Source organism: Ursus americanus, chromosome 23, assembly GCF_024610735.1.
Source record: "Ursus americanus isolate L20-20 chromosome 23, mUrsAme1.1.p, whole genome shotgun sequence".
In the NCBI taxonomy this organism is placed as follows: Eukaryota; Metazoa; Chordata; class Mammalia; order Carnivora; family Ursidae; genus Ursus; species Ursus americanus.
In genome coordinates this window covers 1,559,195-1,580,247 of record NC_142149.1, presented here as the reverse complement: position 1 = coordinate 1,580,247, position 21,053 = coordinate 1,559,195, and the positions used below count along the sequence as shown (strand labels likewise).

The 21,053-nt window shown below is 58.6% G+C and overlaps 1 long non-coding RNA gene across 1 annotated transcript; it reads left to right on the top strand.

Annotated features, from left to right (window-relative positions):
- The first annotated feature begins 733 nt into the window (after positions 1 to 733).
- On the top strand, positions 734 to 5,540 carry LOC148107916 (uncharacterized). The gene is made up of 3 exons (XR_015721225.1): positions 734 to 905; positions 1,152 to 1,240; positions 5,143 to 5,540. It is a non-coding gene; the product is annotated as an uncharacterized LOC148107916 (long non-coding RNA).
- The last annotated feature ends 15,513 nt before the right edge of the window (positions 5,541 to 21,053 follow it).

Sequence of the window (21,053 nt, the reverse complement as noted above, 5' to 3'; positions counted from 1 at the left end):
GGGAGACAGCTGTCGGTAGTACATACAAGTACAATGTATTTGCCTGTATTGACTCTGTCCAGCAGCTTTTTGGGTTTTTTTTTCAAGTTTATTTATTTTAAATAACGTCTAGGCACACTGTGGGGCTCGAACCCACGACCCCGAGATCAAGAGTCCCGCGCTCCTCTGGCTGAGCCGGCCGGGCGCCACCCCACGTATCTGCTCCCTTCCTCCCTTTAAAGCAAACCTCCGACCCACCTGGAAGTCAGTTGTAGACGCCGTGACGTTGTGCTGAATACTTGGCCGCGTCTCAGGTAGACATCCGACAGGTGGGCAGCAGACGTCCGGGAAGCTGCGCCCAGGAGACACGGCGGGCGCTACTCCTGGGTCCTCTCTGCTCCCGCACCAAAGCCATGGCTCTGTCCATAAGCCCGGGTAGCAGACCCCCCAGCCCTGGGGGTCCAGGACCCTGCCGAGCCTCACACCGCCATTACCTGTCCCATCTCTTTAACCGCCTTTCCCCTGGAATAGACACCCCACCTCTCATCCTCTTCACCAGTGACCTTGGAAAGGCTCCAGAGTGGTTGCTCGGAAGAGCGTCCTTCGATTGGGGTTTCCCTTCTTCCCTGTGCTCGATTCAGGCTAAGCATCCTGGACGAGGGCGTCACACAGGCCACACTGTGAGCCACGTGGTAGGGACTGAGGTTCTGAGGGGCGGAGTGAGGCGGTCACCACCACCGGGGCCTGGCCGCGCCCATCTCCCCAGGGCCTCCGGCCTCCCTCCTGCCGCTGCAGGGCGGTCCCCCACGGGTGCCGTCTGCCACACCCAGGCCCCAGCGGCAGGGCTCCTTGCCGTGCCACCTGTTGTGTCTCCTCTGAGCTGCCCCGGGGCCAGCAGGGAGCAGACGGGACCCAGGAGGCTAGAGGTGAAGGGTGGAGTGCCTGAGGTGTGGGGCTCAGGGTTCCTTGGAAGTCTGGGCGCAGGGCAGCACCAGGAGAAATCCAGACAGGAAACGGCACACCCTTTCCCTGGGCAGAGTCTCAAGGAAGATCCGAAGGGTGTGGGCCAAGGGCCCCTGGGGGGCAGGGTAGGACCCTGGGGCGCAGAGTAGGACCCCGGTCCGGCTGTGTCCAGGAGGAAGGCTGGAATAGCCTGATTTCTCTCTCTGCAGCTGCCAGAAAGGAGGATGGGGAAGACAGGCTGGGAGAGGGATGGCATCACTGACTTCCCAAGCTCTTCTCCGATGGAGTCCCAAAGATGGTGAGACTGGAGGGGAGGGGAGCCCCTGCCAGTTCGGTGTGGGGGCTCTGAGGGCCTCTGGGAAGGCCTTCCTGTTGCCGTCTCTGGCTGTCCAAGGACGTGGGGCTTGCCATCGCCAAGCAGGTGTTAGGCCATCAGGTCAGTGTGTGGTTTGGATCGGCCAGGGCCCCTCAGCACCCACCCCCCCCACCCCCTGCCGAGAGAGCCCGGGGACACCTGCTGCAGGACGGAGGTCAGAGGAGCGGCACCCTCCTGGGGAGGAAGGGCCGGGACAGAGGCCCTCCTGGAGCCCAGGGAGAGCAGAGTCGGGAAGGTCGTGGCCCAGAGCAGGGTGAGGGGCGCACCCCCTCGCCCACCCCCTCCTGTCCTCACCAGCCTGGGCCTCCCCCTGGCCCCACCCACCCAGGGGAGGTGGCCCTGATGGCAGGCCTCCTTGGGAGCCGTGGCGCCCTGCAAGCCACGCCCATCGGGCCCCAGGAACTCGAATCGATAAACAAGCATAGAACAAATTCCATTTCGATGAGTGCATCACTGAACAGCAGATTCCCAAGCCCCAGGGTGGGGGTCCGAGAGCCCAGGGCCCCAGCCGGGCCCACTCACCCACCTGTCGGGGTCCGCCCCGATGGGAAGGAGAGTGCATTCCGCTGTCCACCATGGTTCCTGGGTCTCCCCAGCCGACCAGCACCACCCTTCTGAATGTCTACTGTGCTGTGACGTGGGGACAGCCATCCTGGGGCTGGGATGGGGTCGGGGAGGACCGAGGCCTGCTAGGCCTGGAGCTTGGGATAGCTTGTGGCTTGTCAAGGTTCCTAGCTACACGTGGGCCTAGGAGGGATGAGGATGAGTGAGGCTGGGTCAGGGAGGCAGGGGTGGGGCGGTGACACATAAGGAACGAGGCTGAGAAGGGGACTTTGAGCGAGAGACAAGACATCGGGGGCAGGGTGGGCAGGACTTGGTGTAACCAGAGGTTAGCAGTGGGGAGAAGGGGCCCCTGCCAGCACCCCTCTGCTGCCCTGCTCCTGCCATACCCAACCCCCCAGGGTGCCTGGGGGTGTCGTCAGGTGGGGGGCTTTGTCGTCAGGAGGGGGGCTGTGTCTGCAAAATGCCCGAAAGCCCACAGAGACTTCTCGCCAGCTTTCCTGAGGCCAGGACACCGTTATCTGCAGTGACCGAGGCAGGCCCAGCCTGGGTGCACGGAGGCCCCCGGTCACGGTAGGGGGGGCTCAGCGCTACAGCGGTGACTCCTGTGCTGATCTAACCAGCGCACCCGGCGGCGGACAGAGAGTGGTCCGGGTGAACAGTGACATGTGCTCCTGGAGGGGTGGCACCCCCTTCCCAGTACTGTCCTAGGAAGTGCCCTCAGAAGCAGCCCGCCCAGCCCGCCTAGCCCAGGAAGCCAGGTCAGCCGTATGGCTCAGGGCCGTGGACACACTCCCAGGAGGGAGGAGGGGCCATCGGGGGCCCCGCTGGCATGACGAGCTTCATTAATCTGCAGTATGCCATGTCTTGGATAAAGGCAGCCTTCCCTGTCAGACAGACCTGGTTCAAATCCTGCTGTGTGGCCTTGGGCAAGCAACTGAACCTCTCTGTGCCCCTTGTCTTCAAGTTCAGTGTTATTTCCACAGCAGCACAGCCATGGGGATGTAAGTGCCAAAGCCGTAAAGGCATCAGGTGTGGGTGCAGGCAGAGCCGGCTCTCTCCCTCCTCCTCTCCCTCCCACCCTGTGGCCGCAGGGCCTCCGGACAGGGCAGTCTGGCTGTCCCCTCAGGGGGCCCGGGGCTGGCAGTGCGGGGGCCCAGCAGAAGACCAAGCCCAAGGAGGGGTCAGCACTGCTTGGGGTGAACAGAGGATGGCTGAGGGGGCCACAGGTGGCCTTTGCACCTGCCAGGTGAGTGGAAAGGCCTGTTCAGCAGGGGCAGGCCACTGGGAGCCTAGTCCATGGGGCTAAGCAGGGCTTCCTCTGTTCTCACTGCCCTCCCCCCATCTTCGCCCCCTCTCCGCCCCTCTCCCTCAGTCTTAGCCTGGCTCCTCCAGCTTCATGTTGTTTCCATTTCAGCAGCATGGAGGTGCTGGGCGGGCTGGACTGCGGGCTGGGCGGCATCCCAGGCCCCTGCCCCCAGTACTGACCCTGCAGCCCATCCAGGTCTCTTGGGTGGTAGCTGGACTGGCCGGGTCAAAGCCATCCACAGAATTTGCTGGCCACCCCCACGCCTCCCAGGCCTCTCTCCAGGGTAAGGCCTGGGCGTCTGAGTTTGCACCGGGAACCCCGGAGGCCCTTGCACTGCCACATCGTTCGGAAAGCGCTGAAGGCCGGCCCAGGAACCAGCAGGGCCACCGGCTGTGCAGAGGTCCTGCTAGGGACCCAACTGCTGGCACTCCGCCCACCTCCCTCCTGGGGCTGCGGAGACCTGAGCGGAGGCCTGCTCTGCCAGAGCCTTAACTCCCCTCACAACCCCAACAGGACAAGGCCTGTCCAGCCCGGAGCCCGAAGATGGGAGAGAAGGGGCTGGACCTCTTTATAGGATGGGGGAGTCCTGGGGAAGGTCTTCAAGCACTAGGCACCCTCTGCCTTGAGAGGACCAGTGAGACCACGGTCACTTGTCTGCAAATGGGGGCAGGTGGCCCTCCCTGCTCCCCACCCCGGCCCCTGGCCATCCTCTCCTGCCTCTTCTCCAGGGCTCCCAAGGGCCTCTTCCCCTCACAGCCTGGGCATCCAGTCAGGGCTCCTTCCCCCACCTCTCTTGTGAAGGACATCCTTGCTGTAAGATTCCTTGCTGGAAGCACCCAGGAGCCCCCGTTAGGTCACAGCAAGAGAGCCAGGATGGGAGGGGTACAGGGGCGGCTAGAGCCCTTCCAAAGTGCGCCACACCTGCTGTGTCCCTACCAGGCCACTGGGACCGCACAGCCCCTAAATTGCGCTAGGGATTCCCAGCCCCCCCCAGAAGGCCTTGTTCGTGCTAATGGCTTTTCAGGGGTCCTGGTGCACCCAGGCCCCCGACTCCCAGATGGCATCATGAGCAGTGAGTTCAACGCCAGGAAAATTATTAATTTCCATCCTCAAGTTTACTTCTGGGGAAGTTTGCCAATTAACTCCGCAAACTAAGCGCCCAGGGTAAAAGGGAGAGGCAGGCGGAGACCCAGGACAGTCCTGGTGAGGGTGTGGGGAGGAGCGGATGTAGGCTCCATTATCCTCAGGAGCTTGGAAGGCCGCAGACAGAGGAATTAGGAGGCCCCCCCCCCCCAGCCCCTACCCACCCATGGCCGCTAGCAAGTGGCAGGAGGGGCAAGGCTGCCCTAGTCCTGGTCTTCCGGGCCATTGCTGCTGAAGTGTGTGCATGTGCGAGTCTGTGCTTGTGCATGTCTGCGCATGTGTTGGGGGGCCGGGGTTGGGAGGTTGGGCTGGGAGCCCCAGCTCTCAGTCTACAGCAACACTGACGGTTTAGCCCCAGGTCTGAACGGCAGGAGCTGGTGGCCTTGGAAACTGTGACAACCAGAGCCACAGTGTTTCAGGTTTCCCGATGTCCCGCCGATGGTCCAGTCCTGGACCCTCATGTACTTTCTTTCTCCCTTTTGTGCAAAGCCAGGCCCCTCCTCCTCACTGCCTGGTTCCGCCCTGGCAGCCTTGGCTCCCCCACCTCTCGTGGGCCCTCTGTCCGGGCTCTTGCCTTGCCTTGCAGTCCGGGTGCGGGGTGGGGAGCGGGCAGAGGGGTGCAGAAGGAGCCAAGGAGACACACCTTCAGGGGCTGTCTGGGGCCCCAGGCCTCAGCCTTGCTCAGAGCGCCAGCAGGAGCCCACTGGACTCTCCAGAGGCTTCCGAAACGGGAATGCGATCCACACACAGGACCAGGAGAAGGGGGTCAGAGCCAAGGGAGGGCTCCTGACATTTGGGGGGGCTTCTAAAGGCACCCGCAGGCTCCTTCTTGACCTGAGGAACCAGCTCTGCTTCCCACGAGATGAGCGGAGGACCGCTGTGCCCACGACCCCAGGGCCCTGGGGGATGGTCCTGCCCAGCAAGCTTGCAGATGTCCAGCTCAGGAATGCTTCCCCGAGCCCGTTCTACAGCGTCCAGGAACAGACGGCAAGGCCTCAGAGTGACTTTTCACCGCGTTTTAAAAGGCAGCCCAGAATATTCTGCCAGCCTAAGGCCGTGGCCTGCAGCTGCTTCCTCTGCTCCAGGCTGATTTCAGCCAGGCCATTCCTGTCCCTCCTGTGGAGCGGCTACGCACCCCCCCCTCCCCCCGCGCTGATGCCCTAGCTGCCCCCACCAAACCCCAGAAGTACTTAAAAATGTAAATTAAAATAAATTGCATTTTGAAATATAAGTAGGGGCCCTTTTATCGCCTTTATTGCGTAACAACCACTCATGAAGTCTAGTCCCTGCGGCCTTGATCACCCGGGGCCTGAAGTTCAATTCCTGCTGTCCACGCAGGCTGGGGGACGCTGGGGTCACATCCACGTACGCAGCATAACGCGAGCACAAATACATTTACGGGCAGAACCAGAGGCTTTGGGGAAGGTCCCGGAGGCTACAGGCGGAGTCCTTGCCTTCTGAGTGATGGGTCAGCGGGTCCTGGGAAGAGAGACCTCTGGGCCTGGGGCAGGAGGCGGTGGGGGCTGAGCCGGCAGCCCCCCCACACTCACTCCACCCCCAGGGCATAGGGGCGCAGGGTGGGACTGGCCTGGCAAGGCTCCTGTCAGAGGCCCAGAGCAGCTGCTCTCCATGAGACCGGGCGCTAGCCTAGCTTTCCCTGGCCTCTTCCGCCACGGCCACTCGCCTAGGCTTCTTGCAGCACTATGGGAGGGGGCCGGGGGGCGAGAGTCCCCTCCTCTTTCTACACTCTGCACTAGGAGACCACAGGGGTGAAGCTGAAAGCCAAGTAATGGCTTTGGTTGGCAACTGAGCTCCCCCGTCTCCTCCCTGGCAGGACAGGTGAACACACAGCTGGGGCCCTCTTAAACCCTCTGTTCAACCTTGGGGTTTGAACGAGACTGTGTGCCCAACTGAGAGAGAGACCAAAAGCCAGCAGGTACCGCTTGTGCCAGACTCCATCCCCAGTGCCCCCCACCCCAGCCCCAGGGCCCCCCGGCCCATTAATTTTTAACTGCCTCTGGGCTAGCGCTGACCCTGAAAGCAAACAGGAATAGGATTCCTGGGGAAGGGACACTCTGGTTAGGGGTCACCTGAAGTGGTCTTGGGGTAGGGGTGCCGGCCAGGACGGAAGGCTCTGTCTACCTCATCACCCCCCCAGCATCCCGCCCCACCGATGTTGAAGAAGGTTACTATCTCCCCAGTTTGGAGCGCTGCGGGCCCCCAAAGCGGAGGCAGATTTCGGAGCCAGAACTGAAAGCCCAGCAGGAGACTGGGGCAAGGGCGGAGGTCCCCACTCTTTGCTGAGGTCCCCGCAGCAGCCAGAGGCCAAAGGCGTCCCTGCAGAAAGCAGGGGAGGGGGCGCTTCCTCCAGAAATCCGCTGGGCTATTGTTACACTTTCCGAGGCCAGGGAATTTTTCCAGGAGGTTGTGACAACCAAAAAATAATAATAATAACGCCCCTCCCCCAGCAGCAGGAATTCTGGAAAAAACTGCTGCTGCCGCGATCGGACCGAGAAAAAACCAGGTCAGGCGCCGCGAAGATCTAATTTAAGGCGCGCACCGGCATCCGCGGCCGCCAGCCGCACACCAGCACGCTGCGCCCTCGCTGCCGGGGTGCGGGGTTCGCGGCCCGTCGGCTCCAGCCCCGCAGGACCAGGGCGCGCGCCGGGCTTGCCGCGTCGTGGCCCGAGTCTCCGGCGAGGCCCTGCCCTGCGGGGCTGTCGCAGCGGCCTGGAGGCCGACCCCGGAAGGGGGACTGCGCGCCGGGAGGCTCGGGGCTAACTCGGTGTTCAACAAAGCACCCAATAAATGGGGGAGGGGAAGGAGGATGCCGCCGCCGCCGCCGCCGTCGAGAACACAGAGCCCGACCTCAATCAGAAGTGACAGCAGAGAGGGCCGCGGGCGCTGGCGGGCCAGGCCCGAGCTGGGCCACCAAGCCCCTATCCGCACCTCTGTCTTCCGCGGGCCACGCGAGACGCACCTTTCTCCGCTGGGCGCAGAGAGCGTGGGCTCCGGGGTGGGCTCAGAGGCGGGAGCCGGCTGGGCCTGGAAAGTTCTTCGAGTTGACGCCCACTCCCCACGGGCCGCACCGGGTCAGAGGTGGAGGCCGCAGTGAGTTCCGCGAGCCCTGGTCGTCGGGGAGAGCGCGGAGCAGGCCCTGCGGGAGCGCCGGCGTTTCGCACGCAGTAGCCGGTGGAGGCTGCTCTGTCCCCAGTGTCCCGCCGAGGGTCCTACGGGGGGCCGCTGTCCCGGCAGATGCTCGGGCCCCCATGGATGCTCCGAGGGCCCGAGACTCCGGAACCAGTACTGGGAATTTCGACGTTTCGAAGGACCCCGAGGAGCGGCCCCAAGCCTGCTCGGGGAAAGGGCACCGAGTGCGCAGTCCGGGCAGGGCGGGCGGGCAGCGCAGAGCTGGAGAGGCCGCCGGGGACACAAGGCCGGCGGCTCCGGGCGCCCGCCCTCCCACCCCCACCCCACCCCCACCCCCCACCCCCGGGTGTGAGTTCCTGTCTCTGGGGCAGAAATCAACAAACAAATAATTCTCGGTATTTCCCAAACTGGGGAACCGGCGGTGAGAAGGAAGGATGGAGAGAGGAGGGGACAGGGTCGAACCCGCTGGGTTTTTTTACTTTAAAAATTATATATTTTATGTCACAATCGCTTTTCGTTAAGACCACAAACATCCAATTTGGCTTGGCGTAATAAAATCAGCCGGAGCTCCCTTAAACGGAGCCATTCCGGTGAATTAAGTTGTGAAATCTAATCTATTATATCCATAAAGGAGAATGCTTTCATTGTAAATTCAGGCTATCAGGCAACTATACCTGGGGCCAGCCTCCCTTTCGGATTTGCTACTAGAAGGCTTATCAAATTACTTCAAAATGTGGGGCTACCCTCTCCATATCTCATGGCAACAAAAATTAAATGTGGCAACATTTCTTTTAATAGTAGGAAAAGGTCAGGTACAACCGCCACAACAAGGGGGTATAATTAAAAAAAGACTTTCCCCCCTCAACCTCTTCTCTGTGTTGGGAAGCGCGGTTACTATTTTACCAATTAATTCGAGTTTCTAAAACAATCTGAACGGGCCAAGAATTCACGTTCTCTGCTCCTCCGTGGCTGCAGTGTCCAGGGCGCAGGTCCCGGGTGGATCGCACGTGGGCCCGGAAGACCTCGGACGCCCGGACGCCCGGACCTCCCGTCCGGGTGCTGGGACCTCGTGGCTCAGGCCCCACCGACGCCCCGCGTCCCCGCCCGCAGTCTGCACACCTGGGCCAGACAAGGGCCTCGGAGCGGCGCTCGCTCCTTGCCGCACTGGTGCCGGGCCCTGAGGCCTAGCGCGCCGTTGGTCGGTCGCCGCAGCGGCCGGGCCAGACAAAGGAGTCCCCCACGAGGGGTTAATCCGCCCCCAACCCTTCCCTGTCGCCACCCCACCCCCTCCTGCGGCAGCGCGGAGTAGGGGATGTGCAGCAACCTGACAATATTTGGCAAACGGGGCGGGGGTCTGCTGCTCTTCCTTGCACGGGGGTCCTGGGCCCCAGGCCCTCGCTGTCCAGACCACACCCTCCCCCTGCGACACCTTCATCCATTTCTGAGAATTAACTGACTCCAGGCTTGGGCCCGGGACATTCATTGTGCGCTGGCTAGAAGCCGGGGCCCCCAAAGACTCTCCACCCACGCTCCCGGAGAGGGGTGTTGGGGGGACGGCAAGGAGGTCGAGAAGCTCGAAACTCCCAGGTAACCGGAGGACGCGGCTGTCAGGCCCGCGAGATTTACGAGGCGCCGGCGGAGTGTCGGCCAGGCCTCGCCGAGGCGGCCAGCGCACCCCGCCTAATCTTTGACTTCCATCTAATTATTTTGTTCCTGCCACTTTCAACTCTGTGTCCAGAGAAGCAAACAAAGGGAGGATGGGGGATGGGGGATTGGGCCACTAGGCAGCGTCGAGGGATCCGCCGGGGTCCCCCCCAGCACAGTGGGAGCCCCTCCACGCCCCAGGCTCGTACCCTGCGTGGGTCTCCAGGAAGGCGAAGGGCGCAGGGTGACCATACCGGGACCTTGGGGGACTCACTCTCCAGTCCGGCTCACCCTCCGCCACTGGTTAGGGTGGGGGCCGCGACCCCCTCAGAGCTCCGCGCAGTCCAGCCGCAGCCACCGCGCCACCAAGCAGGAGTCCTAGGGAGGAATCCCTGTGAAAGCCCTTGGGCGGCGGGAGAAAGGAAAAGGAATACTTTCCCCTAAATTGCGATGGAGGGGATTTGTGGAGGGGGTTCGGCGGGTGAGCCCAACCGGAGGTGGTAGAGGAGGCAGAGGGAGGCCGGATTTCTTTTCTTCCCGCAAGATAAAAGATCCGCCCAAGCGGGTAGGAGAGGAGTGAAACTTGCATTTTTCATGTTTAAAAAAAAAAAATTCTAAAATGGAAAATGACTTTAGTGGTCACCACCCATAAGTCAGCTAAAAACAGGGATAATTAGAGTGTGGGGAATTCGGGGGACCGTAAATCTTCGGCGCCTTTTCTACTGGAATCGGGAGCCGTTACGGTTTGTTGAGTTTTACTCCGGGGCTTTGGTGGATGCGGGTCGGCGCCAGGAGCGCCACGCCGGCGCGGGCTAGGACGCGCACAGCGAGGGCGCCGTGAGCCCCGCGTCTCCGTCCCGGGAAGGTGGAAGCCGGAACTGCGCATTTTGCCCAGAGGAGGGGCCTTTCCTGCCGTCGGGCCCCCTCTCCCCAGCCCGGTAACCACGACTTGGGACCACCTGAAGGAGGGTATCGAGGGCTAGGTATTGGTACAGAACCCGACTCCGGGTGGTGGCCTCCTTTTCTTTCCAGCCCAAACTCCAAGAATATTCGGGTGTCCACGGGGACTGGGAGGTGAGGCATTTTTTATAGCGTGCCCCATTCGAACCCCCACCCCTTTCGCCTAGGCCCTTTGTTCTCATTTGTGGAGGGGGGGCGGGAGGAAAGGACACAAAATCACCCCCTCCGCTTTAATCATCAAATCTGTTAATTTTCGGCCTTCCCCAAACGGCAAGGAATACATTTTCACTCCATGGGGGATTTTCCCCCAGCAGGTAGAGGCCAAATTTCCAATTTCCCACGTAGGACTCTTCCTTTTGTGAGTCTCCAAACAAAAACACCCCAAATCCAAACATCACCTAAAGCCCCATCAATCAGGTGGGAAAGTGGGCAGGAGAAGAGGTGCATTCTCCTCCTGAAAGTGTCCCCAAATAAAAGCGCGCCCTTTCCTTCAACTCTCTCCAACCCTCCCCTTTGTTGCAAAGACTAAGTCCCATCCTAAGAACGGGGGGGGGGGGGGGCCTACAGGTTCACAATCAGAAGAGTTCTCCCCCCAAAACGATCCTCAGAGGACTTCTTTTGTTTGACGTGGGCATGGGGGAGGGGAAGGAGCCCGCCCCAGGCTGGCTACGGGGCCTCCCCTCTCAACCCCCCCCCAAAACAAAGCCCACGGCCTCCCCTAACCGGCAAGTGCAGGGCTCCTGGGGCTAGAAGGGGCTCGCCACAGAACCAGGGGAGCTGCCCGCCCAGCGTGGGGCCAAGGTTGGGTCTCCCCGTTAAGAGCTCCCTCCAACCCTCCCCCAAACTGAACATCACAGCTCTAAAAAGAATCCGGGTTTTCCAGGGGATAAGACTGAGAGACTGCAGGGAACAAAGCCCCGTCGCCCCAGCTCTGGGGCCAAGGCAGGGCTCGTGGTCTATTGGCGAATTAAACGGAACCTGGAGAAAGCAAGCTTTTCCAAAGGGGCACCATCTCCCAGCCCCGAGGTGGAGCGGAGGACCGTCCTCCCGCAAGGACTGCAGGCGCAACCCGGGACGGCGTCCACCCCGCATTTAGCGGCCCTCCCAGAGCCCTGCAGAAAGACACGCTTGCAGCGAAAGGCGCTTACACACCAACCGGGTTTTTATTTGTTCCCTACCCGGATGCGCTCTGGGCGCGCGGGAAACAAGGAAACGCACATACCTGGAGGCGCTCCGAGGGCGGCCTCGCGGGCCCTCCGCTGGCGAGGGGGCCCCCAGAAGCCACTCCCCGCCCGGCCGGTCGCCCCAAGGCCCGTCCCTCCCTCCCCAGCGACGCACCCCGCCGAGTGAACTCCTCAGGAAGCGCGAGGAGCTTCCTGTCCGGGCGCTGCATCCAGCTTCCAGCGCCAGGGCCCGCTCCTCCTCCCAGGGCGCCGTCCCGGTGGAGGATCCCCGCGGCCCTGCAGGCCGGGAACCCGGCGCCGAGGCCGGGGAGCGGCGCGTCCCGCCGCCGGACAGGGACTCTGGCCGCAGGTCCCACCCCCGGCCCGCGCTCATCCTTCTCGGCCTGGGCTCCGCGTTCCCACGTTACCCGCCGAGCTGCGGAGACGGCTGCGGAGCCCTCGGGGAAGACGAGGAGGCGGCAGCGGCCGCGGTCCAGGCAGGAGCCCCGGGGCGGGAGGGGTGCTGGGCGGAAGGGCGGGCGGAGGGGCGGGCGGGCTCCGCGCGCCCCGCGGCCGCCGCCCTCCAGGGCACCCCGCCCCGCCCCCGCCACGCCTCCGCGCGGGAGTCCTCCCCCCGCGCGCCTCGCCCCCGCGCTCCGCCGCGTCACCGCTGCTCCCCCGCCCCCGACCGCCGCGCCTCGCCCCCCCCTCCGCCCCGGCCCAATCACCGCCCGCCGCCGCCGCTCCCTTTGTCTGGGCCGCGGGCTCGGGCCAATGGCATTGCGCGGACACGCGGGAGGCGCGCGTCTGGACCAATGAGCTGGCCGGACTGGCCGCGCGGGGCGGTGCCGGGCCCTGGTGTCCATGAGCCGCCGGGCGGCGTCCCGCAGGCCCGCCCCCGCGGTTGAGAAGGCTGGTTGGAGGCCGGGGGCTCGGCGGCCGCAGCCCGCAGTGTTCTCTGCGCTCTCGGTGTCGCCTCCGCTGTGCGGAGGGGCGGATGACACTGCGGAGCCGGACGACGGCGCGCCCTGGAGCCCGAGGCCTGGGGGATTTGGGCGAGAGCAGCTGCTGGCCTGCAGCCCGAGCCGCTCCGCGCGCCCGGCGCCGGGCTTCTCTCCGAGGACTCGCAGAGAAATGCAGCACTGCGGGAGGGAGCGAGGGTACCCTGAGAGCGGGAGCCCCCGAGGGACGTGCCGCTAAGAGGCGTCTCCGCCCGCAGCTGGGTCCCCTGGGGTGGGAGTGGGGCCCAGGATGCCAGTCCTGGCCGCACTCCCTGCCTGGCGGCTCTCAGGCTCACCCCGGATAAGGAGTGACCCTCTGTCCCCCTGAGCGGGGTCATACTGAGGGGGAAATGTCAGAACGCCAAGAACCGGCACCCAGAGTCTCTCAGATCTCAAGTCTTCACAGCCAGGGCTGCGCACCTGCCGCTCTTTGTCTCCTCCTCCCGGCAGGTGGGCTCCTTCCAGCTCACCTGGAGGACCTGGTCTAGGGAAGGGTCTCTGCCTGCGCCCTCATCCAAGCCCTGTGGGAGAGAGAAAGGTTCTAAGCCCTGCACAGTGTGCTTGTTGCCTCCTCTCGGAGGGAGAAGGTGAAAAGCCGTCTGGATACCAAATTGCTCGTTCTTGTGTCCTTTCCGCAGGGAAACACAAAAAGCACGTTGGCTTCCTAATTCACTGAGGACTTCTGCCCATGCCACTCCTGTACCTTCTTTGAAAGTAGAAGACACAGTCTTAATTCACAACACATGGCCCCAGGCCTAAAAGAGGCTGGTTTCCAAATCTGGGCTCAAAATAAAATCACAAACCCAAGTAGAATCCTGAGCTCAGCAATCTGGGGGGAGGGGGGGTTCACTTTGAGAGCCCTGGACATAGAGATTGGGACTGTCCTGCTCTGTGGGGTGCGGACCTGCCAGGGGTGAGTTGGACACCGGAGTGCGGTGCTGCCTGCCAGAGGGAACTGCCATGTCACACCCGTCCCAGGACTCGTCGGGCTTGGCCTGAGGTTTCTCAGTCCCCACATCACTGGAGCTGATGTCACCAAAGTCACCATGCAACTCATCTCTAAGGCCACAAGACAGTAACGTCTAAGGCTCCACTCTGGAGTTCCCCACTCCAGGCCAAGGGGATCCTGAGGCAGGTTCGGAAGGCCAACCCGGGTCCAGTTGGAGCCCACAGACCCCATCAGCTTGTCCTTGGAAATTCTGCTCCCGGGGAGTGAAGCGTCCGAGTCCTGAGAACTGACTGGGTTTAGATGCCACGGGAAATTGAGTAAAGGTGGTGGTCTGGACCCTTCCTGGCACTCTCTGTACTCCCATCCTCGAAGCTGGGAAATGACCGAAAAATTTAAAATCCACTCTAACCAGGAGCACAGGAAGGGTGCCCTCAGTGGACCAGAAATCCCAAGAGGTTCTGGGGACATGGGTGGTGGTGGGACCTGTTGCTCTGGCCCGAGGGAAGAAACCAAGCTAAAAGCAGAGACACCAACTGCTGGCAGGTGACAGTGGCTCAGGGGACGCAGCTGTGGGGCTACAGGGCAACCGTCAGGGCAATCCCTGGGGGGTCTTGTGGGGGCAGCTCCACCCCTGGCTGTGTCGAGCAGCAGACAGTGGATGAAGAGGAGACGCTATGGGTGACTGATACCTGGAAGGAACAGGGAGTCCCCTGTCCCCTGAGCGGTCACCGATGCCCTCGGCGGCCTGCTGGACCCTCCACACAGTGGCTGGAGGCCACTGACAACTTGCTGATAGACAAATAGGACACTTGGCATCTGAAGAGAAGCACAGACCCGGAGTCGGCGACCCCGTGGGAAGTTCCAGACAGCACAAGTAAGCTGCAGCCTGAAGCAGGGCAGAGGCTGCAGCTGTCCGCTGAGATCGGGTTCCCCTTCCCCCTAAGCGCGGACTAGACTCCATTTCCCAAATTCCTTAGCAAGTAGGTGTGGCCGGGAGGCCAAGCCCTGTCCGCTGGAACTTGAGAAGACATGACAGGTGCCACGTCTATGACTGGCCAAACTCCCCTCCTGTGGGCCTAAATGGTGACAACCCCGGTGACGGTGACGGGAAGCTTCGGAGACTGCGAGTCGCCGTCAGCCTGAGTCTCTGAACAAAAGCAGGAGTTAAGGCCACCGCCAAACTGGAGCTTTTCTGCTTCTCCAGAGAGAAAGCAGCTTCTCCTAGGCTTGTGCGGTCACACCAGGTCTGTGTGTTAGAGTGATTTAGCTTCCAGCGACTCTGTTCCTCACTCCCCCGCACTACAATCTCACGTCTGCCTGCAGGCCAGGCCTGGGTGCGTGGGATCCAGTCCTCTCCCCGACTTTGGACTGGGCAGTGTGACTCCTTTGGCCAACAGGTGGTCGGCAGGTGTGAAGTGAGCAGCGTCAGCCTCGCTCATCGGAGGGCTGCCCCTGGAAGAGTGGAGGGCAGACCGCTGTGTGCTAACGGGAGGCCTCGCCCAAGGGACGGGCCTGTACCCAGCCCGCGGCGACCCTCAGGGCTGCGAGTGTATCAGCTCTGCCCGGGACTGTGGCGGGACTGTTGCTGTGACAACAGCGACTGATACGCCCACCCTAATACAGAACCGGGTTCCCAGCGAGCTGGTGTGACGAAGCCTGAAGACATGTGCAGCTGGCTTTGTGGTCAGCTCGTGGGTGACAGGGAAACGGATATGGCGAGCTGGCAATAATAACACACTTCCCTCGTATTGTCGTGGCAACACATTCGGGAAAACCGGGGCCGTGATCAACAAGGGCCCGAGCGCCAGTGCGTGCTGGCAGGTCCCTCCTGCTTCACCGTGGCGCTATCAGGAAGCCGGGCCGGCTGGCAGCGGGGCCCAGGGAGCCTGGGACCCGCAGGTCGGAAGAGCCCAGGGCTCACACCTCAAACAGTGGGACAAGGGACCACTGTTGCCCAAGGGGCTTCAGTGAAGACAGCTCAGCCAAAGGCAGCGCGGGGGGGGGGGGGGGTCGCAACGAAGGTCGGATGGAGGATCAGATGGGAGGGGGCCAGACAGGTCGCTGGACAGCCTGGCTGTCTGGTGCACCCAGTGGGAGGCTGCACGTGTGCGAGAGAGACTGAGGCTTTGGGCTGGGCCATCTCCCTGGATGTGACGTGCTTTTCTCCGTGGGAGGAGGGCTGGGTGCTCATGGACCTCTGGAGGCCAGACAGCAGATGTCTTAGCTGTCCACCCCGAGTCCCCAGCTGCACTACCTTTCTCTGGTTTCCTTGCAATGGGTGTGGCCAGGTAACTCATTCTGTCCAACAGCAGGTGGGAGAAGCAACGTGCGTCAGCTTCAGACTAGCTCAGAGCTGTCTCCGGAGCCTTTTTCCATGATCCCCCTTCCCGCGGCCAGAGCGGGGACAGTCAGGGCGACCGAGGAAGCCACCTGTTGCAGACAGGACCTCCTACCCTCTCTGGAACACTTGCCCTGGGCTGTGAGAGAAACAGAAGCTTCTAATGTGAGCAGTTACGTTCGGGGTCTATGTGTTACATGAGCTCAGCTGTGTTAGCCCACGAAGAAGCCAGTTTCCAGAACACATAGAATGTTTCAAACAGCAGCAGTCATACCATCAGAGAGAAAAGAGACTGTATCCTCTAAAAACAGCATCTGGGGAAATGAACTCTCAGATGATTTTTGTTTTCTTTTTTTAATAATTTCATGTATCATACAAATTTTTACAAAAGTATATTATTTATATGTTCAGAGGGAAAAAAAAACATGTTTGTTGTGAAAAACGTAAAAATGAGTTTAAAAAAAATACCTTCCAGACGTCAGCTATCTTGGGACATAAAAAATTTAGGCATCGAAATAAAAAATACTTAAGAAAATACTTGGGGACACCTGGCCAGCTCAGTCAGTGGAGTGAGTGACTTCTGATCTCAGAGTGGTGAGTTCGAGCCCCACGTTTGGCATAGAGATTACTTTATTTTTTTTAAAGATTTTATTTATTTATTTGACAGAGAGAGACAGCCAGCGAGAGAGGGAACACAAGCAGGGGGAGTGGGAGAGGAAGAAGCAGGCTCCCAGTGGAGGAGCCTGACGTGGGGCTCGATCCCAGGACCCCGGGATCACGTCCTGAGCTGAAGGCAGACGCTTAATGACTGCGCCACCCAGGCGCCCCAAGATTACTTTAAAAAAAGAAAAAAAAATAGGTAGGCCAAGGAGTAGAATAGAAACTGCTGAGCCATGAACTAGTGAGCTGGAGAATTCTGTAGAACACAGAATAAAAGGTAAAAAGTTATAATGTAGGAAGAAAATTTAAGAAGCATGAAAATTAATTCCACAGTCTCCTACATCCGTTATTTAGAAGGAATTCCGAAGGACAGAGCCCAGAAGGGAAGCTATGTACTTCAACAAAGAGTCCAGGAAAACGCCCCGGCCTAAAGAAGACACATGACAACACTTTGGAACACAGACAGAGTGAACAAATAAAAGCTCCCAGTGGGGGAAAAAAAAGAACATGTTAGTTCCAAAAAAAGAAAGAAAAGGATAAGCCTGATGTCAGACATCAGCAACTTTGGATTCCAAACAATCCAGGGGTACCTTCACAGTGTGGAGGGAAAATTATTTGAGCCTATGATTCTCCGCCAGGCCTAACAGCCATTCAGCTGGGAGGAAAAACAAACACTTTTTTGGGTCATGCCAAGTGTTCGGAGAGTTTATTTCCAACAAATACTATCTGACATAATTACTAGATTATATGCTCTCGCAAAACGAAAAATGGATCCAAGAGGAAGACATGGCCTACAGGAGTCAGTGAAACTATTTTTATCAGGGAATTCGTGCTGGAAAATACTTCAACAGTCTGGGAGGAAAATCCAGATGATCTCATCCTGAGCAGGGTGGGGAGAGGAGGAGGGAAATAAGGCTGGAAAGTGTGTCTTATTCGTGGGGACAATCTGGATACTGATTAATTCTCGACATAGGTAGGGAAAGGTAAGTTCAAATATGCATGCTAAAAATTTTGAGTAACCACTAGGTGAATAAAAATATGATATAAACCTTCCAAACCATTAGAAGAAAAAGTTGGAACAAAGACAACTTTTGAATCTAACAGAAACAGGAAATGCGGGCGGGAGCGGGGTGGGGGGGCAGGAAGCCTCCAGATGGAAAGCTGTCGCTAGATCACAGGCCTGGGTTTCAGTACACTGGCGATCACGGTAAATGCAAAGAAGTTAGAGTCGTGCATTCAAAGGCAGAGACGCTTGGGATACATAAAAGTCCAAATCCAGACCCAGGCTGTCGGGAAGGCTGACCCCAACACCCCACCTGGGCCCGTGGGAAGAGCCCAGGCGGGAGGTTCCTGGAGGGAGTCCCAGGGCCCACGCGGCTGGCTGGGACAGCGTCATCACCCTTCTTTTCTCTCGTTTCCAGCTGCAGCTTGGCATTTCGTGCGGGCATCTTGAGATACCGTTTCTGTCCGTCAATACTTCCACGTTTTGGTAGCTGTGGAATGTGCTGATGAGGACGCTCAAATATCACGTGTTGATTTTTCTGATACGTGTGAACAAAGCACACAAAGATCATACAGGCTCTGATGCTTGTATTTGAACATAATCGGCTTCTTTTATAGTCCTATGTGTTTTCTGTATTTAAAAACCTTATTCTGAGAAGGGATCCACAGACCCCCCGGTGCCAGGAAGAGCCCCGGCCCATGTGCCGCTGGAGCCCGGTCCGGGCGGGGTGGGCCACGCGCTCCAGGACTCCGGGGCAAGCTCAGCATTTCTGTACGCGCTCCCGCAGGAGATGCTCTGCTCTTGCCCTGGATCCTGTTGGGTTTGGGTGGGAAGCCTGCCGTCACCAGTCACCTCGCCCAGCCCGGGGGCGGAACCGGCCCCTCCCCACGTCTCCGCGTCAGAGCCCAGGAGCCCAGGTCTGGGAGACACTGTTGGACCTCCGTTGTCAACTGCGGTGCTTGCCCCCCTCTGTCGTGTGAAACGTTAAGCTTCCGTACTCTTGCTGCCAGTCTGAGACGCGGTTTCTGCTACCCGCGCCCCACCCGGAAGAAAGCACCGCACACGCGGAGAAAACGAAGGAAAGCCAAAGGTGACAGCGGCTTCTCCATCTGTGCGCTGGCCGCCCTGTGGGAATGTGTAGGGCTGCACGTTCATGTTTTTAAAGGTTTATTTCAGAGAGAGGGAGAGAAAGTGCAGGGGGTGGGGGTAGAGGGAGAGAGTCTTAAGCAGACTCGGAGCAGCGCAGAGCTCTTGCGGGTCTTGATCTCAAGACCCTGAGATCGTGACCTAAGTCAAAACCGAGAGTTGGTCACTCAACCGACTGTGCCACCCAGGTGCCCAGTAGGACGGCACGTTTAACGCGGGGTGTGTCTGTACGTGTATCTTGCGCTTCCGTTCACAGGGTGAAAACGCTGTACTAGAGCTGATGTTTGCACAACGTGGTGAATGGTCTTCAGGTCACTGAATCCTGTATAAAAGTGGGTAAAATAGGGGCGCCTGGGTGGCACAGTCGTTGAGCGTCTGCCTTCGGCTCAGAGCGGGATCCCGGCATTCTGGGATCGAGCCCCACATCAGGCTCCTCTGCTGGGAGCCTGCTTCTTCCTCTCCCACTCCCCCTGCTTGTGTTCCCTCTCTCGCTGGCTGTCTCTGACAAATAAGTAAAATCTTTTTTTAAAAAATGGGTAAAATGATGAATTTTGTATGTATATTTTACCACAACAAAAAGAAAGAAAACTTGAGAGGATTCGAGAAAGCACGCTAACTCAGATGGTAACAAAAAGGAACATATGTAGAGTAATAGTAAGAGAGATGGGGTCCAAGGCCAAAGGCATGTCGAGAGACCCCCTCAGCCCCACTGCATCTCACGTCCAGCCGCCAGAGAGCCGTGCCAACGACATCAGCTATTCCGTGGCTGTTCAGTTGCAAAAAACGGAAAACGTAACAACTAGTGACCTGCACATTGTCGTCTCATGCGGCAGGAAGTGCAGCAGTTGGAAGTCCAAGATGAACAGAGAGCTACCTGAGGAAGTTGTCAGAGGCACAGATTGTCTTTGGGCAGCGTGTGGCTTGTGTCCTCATGGTTGCAAGATGGCTGCTGTGCCTCCAGTTACATCCTGTTTCCAAAATTGAGGAAAGGGAAGGGCCAAGGAGTAAAGCTTTATTTCCACAAAGCTTCCCTTTATTTTTAGGTGGAGAAGTCCTCAGAGGTTTCTGCCCACATCTCCTTGGTCAGGACTAGGTCACGTGGACACCCTGTCTTCAAGGGAGACAGAGTCTGCCCCGCCAAGAGTGAACTGCTACAAACCAACCAATGTATCTTCAAAACACAGAGAGCAAAAATTCACAGGGACGGCTGGCTGGCTCAGTTGGAGGAACACACGATTCTTGATCTCAAGGTTGTGGGTTTGGGCCCCATACTGGCTGTAGAGATTACTCAAAAATAAAATCTTTAAAAAAAATTATAGTGTACGTAAATCTTCCCATAGATCTTAGCACACCAGTCTCAGAAATTGAGAAACCCAGCAGACAAGAAACAATGAAGCATGCGACAGCTTTAAATAGCACAATTAACAAATGCGATCCGACAGATCTCTGGAATAGACCTTTGTGATGCACGAACAGAGGCCCTATTATTTCACACATACGGACCAGTCACAAAGTTGTCCATTTATGTGGGCCACAAAAGAAATCTAACAGATGGGGGCACCCGGCTGGCTCAGGTGATGATGTCAGGGTCATGAGATCGAGCCCGGCACCAGGCTCCATGCTGGCCATGGAGCCTGCTTAATATTCTCTCTCTCTCTCTGTCTGCCCCTCCCCCTCTCTAAAATAAATAAATAAATGCATAAATAAATAAATAAAATTTTTAAAAGAATTCTAATAGATTGAGGCACCTGGCTGAGGCAGTTGGCAGAACACTCAACCCTTGATCTCAGGGTTGTGAGTCTGAGCTCCACACTGGCTGTGAAGCCACCTAATTGAAAACAACCCTAATAGGTTAACAGAGCAGGAATCACGCAGTGCACATTCCTTGACTACAGTGAGATCATTTGGAAATTAAGAGGAAAAAGGCTACATAAAAATTAACCACTTGGACGTCGAAGGACATCTGAATAACTCTTGGCTAAAGGAGGACATCAGCACAGCAACCGTGAACTATTTCTAAATGAAGAAGCGATGAGAATACCATAAACCTGTGAGCTACCCCCAAGGAATAATCGAAAATGCACATTACTGGGAGGCAAGAACGACCGGGAGGGAACACGTTCAGCTCGCAGTTGGAGAAGTTTATGAAAAGCAACAAAGAAAAGCCCACATCTTAGTTACAGGTTTTGCATTTGTGTTCATAAAAGAACACGGGATGTTGAAACAGGTTCTGTTGGTTTTTCCACTCTGGGTTCGTGGAAGAGTCAGGAAGAGTCCTATCTTCTACGCTTTGGAAGCGTCTCCATCTCTGCGACTTACCTGTCCGTGAAAATACGGCCAAACCCGCCTTAAGACCATCTGGGCCTGGTGACATTTTTATGGATAGATTCTTGATCATCTTGCCAAGTTCCGGTGGTTATTTCTACTTCTTCTTGAGTCAATTTTAGGCGCTTTTTTTTTTTCCTAGAAAATAATCTGGATTTCTTTTTTTTTATTGTGCTGGTGCTGAGGTTTACCACACGTTGTCATAGTCAAACAAACTAACCAACCCCCAGCTCTGCCTTTGTATTTTTGGTCCCGCCCTATTCCGTGTGTGTGTGTGTGTGTGTGTGTGTGTGTGTGTGTGTCTGCCCTCCCGAGGGGTCTTCCTGCAGCTGCAGAGGAGCCCTCACTCCGACGGTGACATCTCTGCTGTGTCCTGTCACCCT